The sequence below is a fragment of the Mobula hypostoma genome, chromosome 12, assembly GCF_963921235.1.
Source record: "Mobula hypostoma chromosome 12, sMobHyp1.1, whole genome shotgun sequence".
In the NCBI taxonomy this organism is placed as follows: Eukaryota; Metazoa; Chordata; class Chondrichthyes; order Myliobatiformes; family Myliobatidae; genus Mobula; species Mobula hypostoma.
In genome coordinates, this window is record NC_086108.1 from 85,969,983 (window position 1) to 85,983,396 (window position 13,414).

Genomic DNA, 13,414 nt, shown 5'->3' on the forward strand with positions numbered 1-13,414 from the left:
AATCTTCTCCCCTGAATCTCGAGGCAATGTCCCCCAGTTCTAGTCTCACCTACCAATTGAAACAACTTTCCTACTTCAATCTAATCTATCTTTTTCAAAATTTTGTGTGTTTCTATAAGATCCCCTCTCATTCTTCTGAACTCCAGAGAGTTTAGTCCCAGGCGACTCAATCTCTCCGCATAGATTAACCCCTTCATCCCTGGAATCAACCTGGTGAACCTCCTCTGCAAAGCCAGTATATCCTTCCTCAAGTATGGAGACCAGAACTGCACACAGTACTCCAGGTGCGGCCTCACCAGTACCCTGTATAGTTGCAGCATGACCCCCCTGCTCTTGAATTCAATCCCTCTAACAATGAAGCCAACATTCCATTTGCCTTCTTAATAACCTGTTGTACCTGCAAGCCAACTTGTTGCGATTCATAAACAAGCACTCCCAAGTCCCTCTGCACAACAGCATGCTGCAATCTTGCACCATTTAAATAATGATCTGCTCTTCTATTATTTCTTCCAAAGTGGATGATCTCGCATTTACCAACATTGTATTCCATCTGCCAGACCTTGGTCCACTCACTTAACCTATCTATATCCCTCTGCAGACTTTCCACATCCTCTGTACAAATTGCTTTTCCACTCAGTTTAGTGTCATCAGCAAATTTTGCTATGCTACACTCAGTCCCCTCTTCCAAATCATCAATGTAAATGGTAAACAGCTGCAGGCCCAGCACCGACCCCTGCAGCATCCCACTCACCACTGACTGCCAACTGGAGAAACACCCATTTATACCAACTCTCTGCCTTCTATTGGTTAACCAATCCACTATCCATGCCAATATACTTCCTCCAACTCCACGTATTCATATCTTATTTATAAGTCTCTTGTGCGGTACCCTATCGAACGCCTTCTGGATTTCCAAGTATATGACATCCACCTGTTCCCCTTGTGACGAGAATACACATAAATTAAGATGTTTGCTGGCCTGGGCTTGCACCAGTGGCATCAGCAGTGGTCTGCCACCTGTCCTCAGGGGAAGGAGAGATAAGGAACAATGAAGCAGCATCTGGAGATGTGTAATGAAGGGACGGGAGAGAGAGCTGTCTGGAGCGGCTCCCCCTTTGAACCCTGAACAGTTTGAAGTGATGGACAGGCGATACCCCAGCAGGGGGATAAAAAGGGACAGGTTCGCTAAGGCAGGACACACACGACACCCCGAGGTAACGAGACCCTGGAAACGGTGCGCCTCTCACGAGTCGGTGGGAAGTATCGGATCCTTAAACGCACAGGGTGGAAAGGTACGATCAGCGGGAACCCGGTGTGCGTCCACCCTCGCTTGGGTGCCGGGTTCACTGCAGAGGATCGACCGCATCTGGAGGAGGGGTCACAGTCGGTGACCTCAGGTGACATCACAGAGGACACGCCCGAAAGCTGCTTGTGAGCAATATCGCCGGTCTGTGAGTGGAAGCCGTTTCTGAATGATCAGTCGTTCTCATTCTCTCTCTCCCTCCCCCCACATTGTCCATTGCCATGGCAACGATTACTGCGAACTGAACTAAATTGGACTGAACTTTGTGTCACTTTGAAATTGGTCATTTACCTCTAGCCAACGATAGAGCTTGATTGATGCTGTTATCTTAATTCTGTGCACATGTGTGTTTATCATTGCTGAACTGTTGCATTTATTATCCTTTCGATTACTGTGTTGCTTGTTTCTTTAATAAAACTTTCTTAGTTCTAGTAATCCAGACTCCAACTGAGTGATCCATTTCTGCTGGTTTGGCAACCCAGTTACGGGGTACGTAACACCTCTATCCACTGCACTCATTATGCCCTCAAAGAACTCCAGTAAGTTTGTCAAACAGGATCTGCCCTTTCTGATTCCATGCTGCATCTGTCTAACAGAACTATTCCTTTCTAAATGTTTTGCTATTTCTTCCTTAATGACAGCTTCAAGCATTTTCCCCGACTACAGACGTTAAGCGAACTGTTTAATGTCTCTTCAAGGCCACAGTTTAATGTCTCCTCTTATCCCTCCTGTACTTGGTCATTTCAGAGGGTAGAAAGGAACCATGTCAACAAGATTGGAACCAGATGGACTTTAATGACAATCTGGTAGTTCAAATTGACCATCACTGCCTCTAATATTTTTATTCCAATTTAATTTAGTTATGTGAACTTAACTCAGCTAGCTGCTCAAGGATTATTTGAACTCATATTTCTGGATCAATAGGCTAGGCCTATAAATGGCAGTATATGAATTAATCTCAATTGGACCCTACACCCAAATTCATTAGTAAGCTTGACAGAAATTTCTGCATTTTTCATTCTTGAACAAGAGTAATTCCAGTATTCATTGCTTACATTTCCTTTGATTCACAAAGGGCTATGCAATCAAACCACAACAGCTAACATCAGAAATAACAACATGATTGTAGCATGATCATTCCAGGATGATTTACAAGAACTTTACAAGCATAAGATATTCGGGAAGATTTGTAATATCTTGGTCAAAGAGGTAGATCTTAAGAACTATAGAAGAAAAGAATTTAGTGAGAAAATCAGTAATGCCTAGAAACTGAAAGCAATTATCAGATTTCCAGCACTGAGGGTGCACAGAAATCATGGAGTGTTGAAGGATCCTAATAGCTAATAGAATGTTGGGGCCTTTGAGAGATTTGTAAGTAGCAAGTGTAGAGTAATTGCAAGTAGCTTTAGCCAAATCTTCATTTTTGAAATACAATTTCTTTTTCATTTTTTCCCCAATTGCTTTTCTATCATTGTGTCTGAAGTAGCCGGAGATTCAAAACGTACTATATTCAGAAGTTAGTTCTTTCTCCGTCATTCCACATTTAGTTATATTGACTAAGATGACTAAAACACTTGTAAATTAACCTTTGATGATTGCATAATCTAGAAGGTTGTGTTCTAAACAGGTTTTAAATAAGGATGATAGCATACGATATCTATGAAAGTACTGTTCTATCCTTAAGATTAATATTGTAAGTTAATTACAGTATTTTGTATGTGCAGTTAGGTGCAAATAGATTCACCAAATGTAAGAAATTTTTGGTTTCTTGCTGTGAGCAAACAATCTACTGTATTGGGCACATAACTGTATTTTTGCTACAACTTCTATTATCAACGACTATTGTCAGTAACATGTAAAGCATTCTCAGCTTTGTAACGCCTTCACACACAATGCACACAGACAATGAATGGAATTGCAAAATTGATCACAAAACACAATTGGGGCTTCCACGCATGCACACATCTTAAAATGAAATTGAGTTATTGGTCTTGTGAGTATGGTGGATCAATGCATAGATGACTTTTGGTACAGAGGGATAATAGCATTTGGTGTCTGATGCACCTTTGATATCACTGCTGCAATTGCGAAGTGAGCATTTGCACCAGGGGAAATAGCTTCCTGTTGGGTCTTGACCAGAAGCTGGATGTTGATGTGGTCATGACCACAATTCATAAGGATGCCCATACCTGAGCTCTTGTGTGGAAACCAACATTGAAGACAAACATAGACTAAACGACTAGTTTTCGATTTTTTTTCCAGAGCTGGGTCTAAATACTCCAATGTTCTCCTAGAACTTCTGACAATATGATGCCGGATAGTCTAAAATGGGAAGTGAGTTGCTGGTTTCTGCATCTGTCCATAAGACCATAAGACATAACAGCAGAAATAGGTCAATCAATAATCAAATTTCTTCAAGTTCTAGGTCTCATTGTCTCCTTGTGAAACTGAATCCTTGCTTTTCTCACTTGCAGGCCCCAGTCAGTTTGGATTAACAACATCTCCTCCACAATCACCATCAGCACAGGTGCACCACGGGGCTGTGTACCTCACCTCCACTCTGTTCGTTTCATACTTATGACTGTGAGGCTAGGCAAAGCTCCCATGCCATTTTTAAGTTGGTTGACAACTCAATTGTCATTTGGCTGAATTAAAGGTGGTGACGAATCAGCGTATAGGAGGGATTTGAAAATTTGCCTGAGTGGTGTAGCAACAACAACCACTCACTCAATGTTAGCAAAACCAAGGAGATTGTCATTAACAAGAGATGCAGAAAGTCCAAGCAACACACGCAAAATGCTGGAGAAACTCAGTAGACCAGACAGCATCTATGGAAAAGAGTGCCGATGACTTTTCAGGCCGAGATCCTTCAATAGGACTGGAGAAAAGAATATGAGGAGTAGAGTTAAAAGGTGGGGTGGGGGGGGGGAGATTATCATTAACTTCAGGAGGAGGAACCCAGAGGTCCATGAGCCAGTCCTCAATGGGGATCAAAGGTGGAGAGGATCAGTAATTTTAAATTCCTCTGTGTTATCATTTCAGAGGATCTGTCCTGGGTCCAGTATGTCTTTACGAAGAAAGCACAACAGCTTTACTTTTTTAGAAGTTATCCAAGATTCGGCATGCCATCTAAAACTCTGACAAGCTTCTATAGATGTGGTTGAGAATATATTGATTGGTTGCATCATAGCCTGATATGGAAACACCAATGCCCCTGTATAGAAAATCCTACAAAAAGTAGTGATTTGGCCCAGTCCATCATGGGTAAAGCTCTTTCCATTATTGAGCATATCTATATAGATTGCAGCATCCATCATCAAAGACCTTTACAACCCAAACAATGCTCTCTTCTCACTACTACCCGCAGGAAAAAGATACAGGAGCTTCAGGACATGCACCACTAGGTTCAGGAACATTATTACCCCACAACCAACAGGCTCTTGGGCTAGAGGGAATAACTTCACTCACTCTATCTCTAAACTGTTCCTACAACTTACAGAGTCACTTTCAAGGGCTCATTCATCTCATGTTCTCTATATTTACTGCTTATTTATTTATTATTATTATTTTTTTTCTTTTTCTCTTTGTATTTGATAGGTGGCTTTGTGGCTAAGTTTGCTGACGATACGAAGATAGGTGGTAGTGCTGAGGAAACAGAGAGTCTGCAGAGAGACTAGGACAGATTGGAAGAATGGGCAGAGAAGTGGCAAATGAAGTACAATGTTGGAAAGTGTATGGTTATGCACTTTGGCAGAAAAAATAAACGGGCAGACTATTATTTAAATGGGGAAAGAATTCAACGTTCTGAGATGCAACGGGACTTCGGAGTCCTCGTACAGGATACCCTTAAAGTTAACCTCCAGGTTGAGTCAGTGGTGAAGAAGGCGAATGCAATGTTGGCATTCATTTCTAGAGGAATAGAGTATAGGAGCCGGGATGTGATGTTGAGGCTCTATAAGGCGCTGGTGAGACCTCACTTGGAGTACTGTGGGCAGTTTTGGTCTCCTTATTTAAGAAAGGATGTGCTGACGTTGGAGAGGGTACAGAGAAGATTCACTAGAATGATTCCAGGAATGTGAGGGTTAACACATGAGGAACGTTTGTCCGCTCTTGGACTGTATTCCTTGGAGTTTAGAAGAATGAGGGGAGACCTCATAGAAACATTTCGAATGTTAGAAGGCGTGGACAGAGTGGATGTGGCAAAGTTGTTTCCCATGATGGGGGAGTCTAGTATGAGAGGGCATGACTTAAGGATTGAAGGGCGCCCATTCAGAACAGAAATGCGAAGAATTTTTTTTAGTCAGAGGGTGGCGAACCTATGGAATTTGTTGCCACAGGCAGCAGTGGAGGCCAAGTCATTGGGTGTATTTAAGGCAGAGATTGATTGATATCTGAGTAGCCAGGGCATCAAAGGTTATGGTGAGAAGGCGAGAGAGTGGGACTAAATAGGAGAATGGATCAGCTCATGATAAAATAGTGGAGCAGACTCGATGGGCTGAATGGCCTACTTCTGCTCCTTTGTCTTATGGTCTTATGGTCTTATGGTCTTATTTGCACAGTTTGTTGCTTTTATTGTTCATTGTTTTTTGTAATGTTGGATATTTTCTTTCATTGACTCTATTGTGTTTCTTGTATTTATTGTGATTGCCCACAAGAAAATGGATCTCTGGTGGCATATATGCACTTTGATAATAACTTTACTTTCAACTTTGTCATTTGGACCATCGAGTCTTCTGGTCAGGACAATAGATTTGACCTGAGCTTCAAAACATTCTATATTCAGAAGTTAATACTTCCTCCATCCTTCCACATTTTGTTAAGTTGACCAAGATGGCTTAAGCACCTGTAAATTAACCTCTGAAGATTGCATAATCCAGAAGGTTGTGTGCTCAACAGGATTTAAATAAGGGTGATAGCATATCTTTGAAAATGTTGTTCGATCCTTTAATGTTGTAAGTTACTTACACTATTTTATAAACACCACATGAGCAGACAAACTTTTTTTTAGTATTTATGAGTTCCAATTTACTGTTCCCTTTTTAAAATTACTTGGGCCTACTCTGCATAACCAAGCTGAGTTACTTCTATCCATGGCTTCTTGCATCTCTCCCCTTCAACCTAAGGACAAAGTATCAGGTCTAATGTGCAGCATCAATTTAGCATGCACTCCATAATTGGTCTGTTTTTAATGTCAGTGATTGGAAATCCACAAATACTCATCATCTAGACTGAGTTTCATTGAAAAGTACAAACATACATTTACAATATAATGTCAGTAAAATATTCACTGTGATTATATTCCTCATTCCACTGTTCCATTCACATTAGCAACGTTAAGCTTATTTCAGATGGCAACAAGAGTCAATGAGGTAATGTATCTGAGGCGATCTTCACAGATTTTATTAAGGATTTGACAACGCACATGGAAACATGATTAAATTTGGCAAAATCCATTTATAAAACAATTTTAATATGATAAAATGACTTGAGGTGCTCCAAAAGAGCACTACCAAGGAAAGAACAGACAACAAACCACATGGAGAGATTTCAAGGCAGATGTGCAATTGATTATTCAATGTGATAAATGTTGAGCTGTGTAATTAAAGATCAAGAGTAAAATTTGGAGAATCAAAGAAGATTAATGAGAGGATTTCAGAGCTTAGGATACAGGTGACTGATGGCACAGATACCAGTGATGATGCTGTTATGTACAAGAATGACCAAAAGGCCAGAAGTGGAGGAATGTGGATATGCCAGTTCATTGGAGAAGGAGGAAATTACAATCCAGTGGGGGGGGGGTGGCTTTCAGATATTGGAATATTAAAACTGAGGCAATAGTCCAAATTGTGCATTATTGAGAATGCTGACCATTCTGCCAATCACGTCTCCCTATCTCACTGGGCCCCACATCATATCGGTCTCCACTATGGTTTGGATGGTAACTTGGTGGTATGCAATGTGTTCTAGAAGCCTTATTTCTAAAAAGCCCCACCAAATTTATCATCTCTGTAACAGCCATTTATGACTTACAAATGTTGAAAAGAATAACTTTAAAAAATAATTTTAAAACATAAAGCAGAAATTAAATACATGAATGCACATAAACTATTGAAAAATGATAAAAAAAAACAAACTATAGAACATGAAAAGATTCTGCAGATGTTGGAAGTACTGAGTAACACACACAAAATTCTGGGGTAGCAAGTCAGGCAACGTCTATGGAGAGAAATACGAGGGGTGATTGATAAGTTTGTGGCCTAAGATAGAAGGAGTCAATTTTAGAAAACCTAGCACATTTATTTTTCAACATAGTCCCCTCCTACATTTACACACTTAGTCCAGCAGTCGTGGAGCATACGGATTGTATACGGAAAGTGTCCACAGCAGGGGTGATTGATAAGTTTGTGGTCTAAGGTATAAGGAGATGAGTTATACAGCTCTCATTACATACACATGCAGGCCAACTCTTTGAGTGATTATGCAGAAAGTTTGAAGTTAATAACTCACCTCCTTCTACCTTAGGCCACAAACTTATCAATCAATCACCCCCCCCCCCTTAAACAGTCAACATATTTGGTTGAGTCCCTTCATGAGGACTGGAAAGGAAGAGGGAAGAAGCCAGAATAAGAAGGTGAGGGAGGGGAAGGAGTACAAACTGGCAGGTGATAGGTCGAACCAGGTTTTCTTTCCCACAAGCTACAGTATTTTTTGGAAGAGTAACTAATGTTTCCCTTTATCATCCAATCGGTGTTCTGTAAATGCCACTGAAATCAGTAGGGTTTTGGATCCTGCATGACCTCTGACCCAATGCAGGATGTCACAGTTCCTCAGTTCTATCAACAACAGCAGCCATAGCTCCATCGATAACTTATCATCATGACAACCCTGACCTTATCCCAATCACAGATTTTCCTTTTCTTCCATTGTGCCTTCCCTACCACGAGGTTCAAGGACACCTCTATCCTGCTGCTATAAGACTATTGAATGGTTTCCTGGTATGATAAAATGTGCACTCGACCTTCCAACCTACCTTGCACCTACCGGCACCATGCTTTCTCTGTAGCTGTTACACTTCATTCTGCAACGCACACAAAAAGCTGGAGGAACTCAGCAGGCCAGGCAGCATCTATGGAAAAAAAGTACAGTTGACATATCTGACCAAGACCCTTCATCAGGACTAGAAAGAATGAAGGGAAGTCAGGCAACACACACAAGATGCTGGAGGAACTCAGCAGGCCAGGTAGCAACTATGGACCAACTTCATTCAGCATTCTGTTATTGTATTACCTTGTACTACCTCAACACACTATATAATGATTTGTTCTGTAGGGACAGTATGCAAAATAGCTGTTTGCAGTACATGTGACAATGAAATACCAATTCCAAAGAGTCCTCAACACTCTGCTTTCATGGAACGTGCCCAACCCACTGAGAGCTCCCATCAATTCCTGTGTTTTTTTTTTAGAGTTCCAGCATTTGTAACTTTTCAATGTTGATGAAGTTATGGTTCAGTTTGCGAGTTTGTGAGGCAGCAGAGATTTGGATGGTCTTTACATAAAGGAGAACAAGATGAGGAAACCTATTAGGATCCAATAGTGGGAGCAGAGGCCATGAATGTGGGTCTCAGCAGATAAGCAGATGTGGGGTAGCATAGCAATATTACAGTGATGGGATTTAAGTGTTTTGGGTGATGACAAAGATCTGAGGTTCAAAACTCAATTATTGCAAATATTAAACACAAAAGATTCTGGAGATGCTGGAAATCCAGAGTAACACACACAAAATGCTGGAGGAATTCAGCAGGCCAAGCAACACCTATGTCTCCTGGTGAAGGATCTTGGCTGGAAACATTGACTGTTTATAGGTCAGGCAGTATTTATGGAAATATATACATAGATATCTCCATAGGTGCTACCTGACCAGCTGAGTTCTTCCAGCATTTTATGTGTTAACTATTTCAAATTGTCTAGTTTACTTTTAAACATCTGGCATAGAGAGGGAATTGAGTTTTTTGCCAGTCAAGAAAGATTCACACAGGTTAATCTCATTTTCCTGGACTTGCTCTATGGCCCTACAGGTTAAGGCACCAAAGAATACACCCATGTTCCCTTTATTTTGTTGAGCATTTCTCCCCAGCTACCCTTCCAGACAGTGCATTACAGACCCCTTTTCACTCAGCTCCCACTAATCCTTCCGCTAAATACTTCAAATCCATGCCCTTAGAACCAGAATTGAATTGTGCTTTGTTTTTTTTAGCTGATGTACTAATCCTCAATTATAGAAAGACTGTGTTCCAGGAATAAATGTAAAAAAAAATGCCACACTGGATCTCTAAAGATTGAGTTCCTGTTGAAGTGATATGTTGTCTCTTAAGCACTTTCATCTGTGTCATATTTTAAAATTAACTAACAGCTAATGCAACCTTGGACTATTCAGCTCCTTTCACACAGATGCTTTATTGCTCTTGTGAATTGTACAAGAAAAAAGATGTGTGTGGATTGCTAATGGTGATTACTGTATAACCACCTTCCAGAACTGCAGCTATTTATTTAACTTGTGAACATTTGCCATAGAAATTGACAAATTAGTGCCGTACTTTGGTGACAAATGCTGTTGCTATCCTCTGAGGTTTAGCAGATATTCTGAGCTCATCGCAGCTATTATCTATATGTCATTTAGCTATAACTTACAAGTAAAGAAAGATCTGAAGAGGTGAGATGAGTAATATCTTTCAAGCATCCACCCTCGAAGACATTTTCTAATCATGGTACTATATGACAGATTGATATTAAAAGATAGTCAGTCTTCCAGCGTCTTTCATAACTTATGTGTTTAAAGATATCTGACATTAGATAGACCCTCCACGGATGTTTTGCATGCTAATGTTGTTTTCTAAGATGAATTTAAAGTCTCCACTTACTATTGAGCAGACTGCAGATGGAGAATCTTGCAACATGCAGTCAGATCCAGACTGTGCAAAAAGTAACTGGGAATGAAAATAACAAAGTGTCAAAGTACAGAAAATATTCAACTAGCATTTGCAATACTGAACTAACTTCGAAAGTTTTTCTTGAAACGTGAGCTTATTTTGATTTATTAGTTCTATTTTAAAGTCCTCGGTTGCAGTAAAAGACTAACTAGATGAGGAAGGAATATACAGTCTTAAATCCAAATTATTGAATCTGACAAACACTCTTTATTCCAATTTATTAAAAAACTTATTTGCACTCTGAGCATAGACAAATGAAAAACCAAATGGATTACTGGAAGATTATGAAATATTAAACTTCGGGTTATATTTAACACATTTCTACCTTCCTCCTGTGTTTATCAAAGTGCTGAAATGTTTCTCTGGTGCTTTGACTCATTAGTGCTTCTGTCTTGAGAAAATGATTAATCTTCAATGTACGGTTGGTCACTTTTAAATCATGATTTGAGCCCAGCAGTCCAAAGTGTTAAGGATCATTTTAATCAAGAGAAAGACTGAAAGGTTCAAGGAGGGAAGACGTGAGAATAGAGTGTAGACAGCTGTTGGTATTACTTACAGTGGAGGAATCAAAATTGGGTAAGTGCATGCAATGGAAAAGTGCAGTCAAATTAGGGACTTATGTTGCTAGAGGACATTACAAGGTTCTCAGATCTGAAATTCTTTCCTTAAATCTCACTACTTCTATGCAATTTCTTCCTTCATTAGTACTTGGAAATCAATCTGGCCAAGCTTTCGAACACTTGTCAGAATGTGACCTAGCTTCAAATCTAACTTCATGATGCTGTTTAGAGTCTTCTATGGTGTTAATAATATTATAACTGCTAGTTTATATTGTTAGGCAATGATAAGCAACATTACCACATATATACAATTTGATTTATATTCTATATTTCAATTAATGAGGAATTTTGTTAGCTAGATGGTGGCGAATCTGTGGAATTCATTGCCACAGAAGGCTGTGGAGACTAAGTCACATTGGGTATATTTAAAACAGGGGTTGATAGGTTTTTGATTAGTAAGGGTGTCAAAGATTATGGGGAGAAGGCAGGAGAATGTGGTTGACAGGGATAATAAATCAGCCATGATGGAATTGTGTAACCGACTCAGTGGTCTTATCCTGCTCCTATATCTTGTGGACTTATGGTAGATAAAGGCCTGGTCTCAGTTTTTTGCATGTGCAATTGACTTGTTTGGTGGAATGGGAAGCCAGGGGGAAGTTTGGTGATCAATGAGTTAGTCTATTCTTCCGTCTCTTTATCAAAGCATTCTTGAGGTTTAATCACATAAAGGGAAACATGTATAAATCCCTTTTTTAATTTTCAGTAGCATTTCACAATAATAAAGATCACCAAGTTAATACTGAGCTTCAATCAAAATGTTGACTACTTTTAAATTATAGTCTTAGAACTGTAATTTGATTTATTCTTTCATTTATATTCAGTTAACCACTCACTAAAGTTGTTCATTGATGAGGCATAAAACAAGCAATATAAAAAGAAATTTTCTCTTCTTCTGATCATCATAATGTAATCACATATTTCAAAGCCTGTTAAAACTATTGTGATGGATAGTCACTGTACAAGGCTAGGGAGCCTTTGCTTTTTTTCCAAGCTCAGTTTTCCATCATGGCAGCTGAAACTTCTAGAGATCAAAGAGTTGTTTGAATAAGTTAAACTTCCAACTAATATCCTTTGTTTAGCTTCTTGTCGTAAGTGGAAGCCAGTTTCAGCTCTTAATGTAAGTGGCAAGCAGTAATGAGTCTGAAGTTAAAAGGATAATTTTGGAAACAAACAGCACTGCATATAGAACACAGGCCCACAAAACCTGGGCTGACTACAAAAGAGATGCAGTGTAAGACAATGGGGTTATGTTAATAGACCAGTTTCAAACCAGACAATGCTGGCTATGTTACTTAGTTCAAGGAAGCACGCAGACCAGATTAATGCTATCACTTAGCACATGATATAGATGGTCTTCTAATAGTTGGAAGTTTTGTGTGCTCAAAGAGTCAGCTTCACAGCATTACTCTACGGGATTCTGGGAACTCAGTTCCCAGAAGCTTTCAGGCTGTTTGCATAAAAAGTGCATAACAGATGTTCTCAGGAAAACGTAGGGAAGAAATGTGGCAAATGTTCAGGGGATATTTGCGTGGGATTCTGAGTGGGTACGTTCCAATGAGACATGGAAAGGATGGTAGGGTACAAGATCCATGGTGCACAAAGGCTGTTGTAAATCTAGTCAAGAAGAAAAGAAGAGCTTACGAAAGGTTCAAAAAACTAGGTAATGATAGGAATCTAGAAGATTATAAGGCTAGTAGGAAGGAGCTTAAGAATGAAATTAGGAGAGCCAGAAGGGGCCATGAGAAGGCCTTGGCGGACAGGATTAAGGAAAATCCCAAGGCATTCTACAAGTATGTGAAGAGCAAGAGGATAAGACGTGGGAGAATAGGACCAATCAAGTGTGACAGTGGAAAAGTGTGTACGGAACCGGAGGAAATAGCGGAGGTACTTAATGAATACTTTGCTTCAGTATTCTCTACGGAAAAGGATCTTGGTGATTGTAGAGATGACTTGCAGTGGACTAAAAAGCTGGAGCATGTAGATATTAAGGAAAAGGATGTTCTGGAGCTTTCGGAAAGCATCAAGTTGGATAAGTCACTGGGACTGGACAGGATGTACCCCATGCTACTGTGGGAGGCGAGGGAGGAGATTACTGATCCTCTGGAAATGATCTTTGCATCATCAATGAGGACGGGAGAGGTTCTGGAGGATTGGAGGGTTGCGGATATTGTTTCCTTATTCAAGAAAAGGAGTAAGGATAGCCCAGGAAATTATAGGTCAATGAGTCTTACTTCAGTGGTTGGTAAGTTAATGAAAAGATCCTGAGAGGCAGGATTTATGGACATTTGGAGAGGCATAATATGATTAGGAATAGTCGGTATGGCTGTGTCAAAGGCAAGTCATGCCTTACGAGCCTGATTTAATTTTTTGAGGATGTGACTAAACACATTGATGAAGGTAGAGCTGTAGATGTAGTGGATATGGATTTTAGCAAGGCATTTGGTAAGGTACCCCATGCCAGGCTTATTGAGAAAGTAAGGAGGCATGGGATCCAAAGGGACA

General features: G+C 40.0%; 1 long non-coding RNA gene across 1 annotated transcript in view; it reads left to right on the forward strand.

The window, feature by feature from the left end:
• The first annotated feature begins 10,788 nt into the window (after positions 1-10,788).
• The window catches only part of LOC134355232 (uncharacterized), a 127,080-nt gene continuing 124,454 nt past the window's right edge, over positions 10,789-13,414 (forward strand). The window contains exon 1 of the long non-coding RNA XR_010019994.1: positions 10,789-10,868. This is a non-coding gene — a long non-coding RNA (uncharacterized LOC134355232). The remainder of the gene's footprint in view (positions 10,869-13,414) is intronic.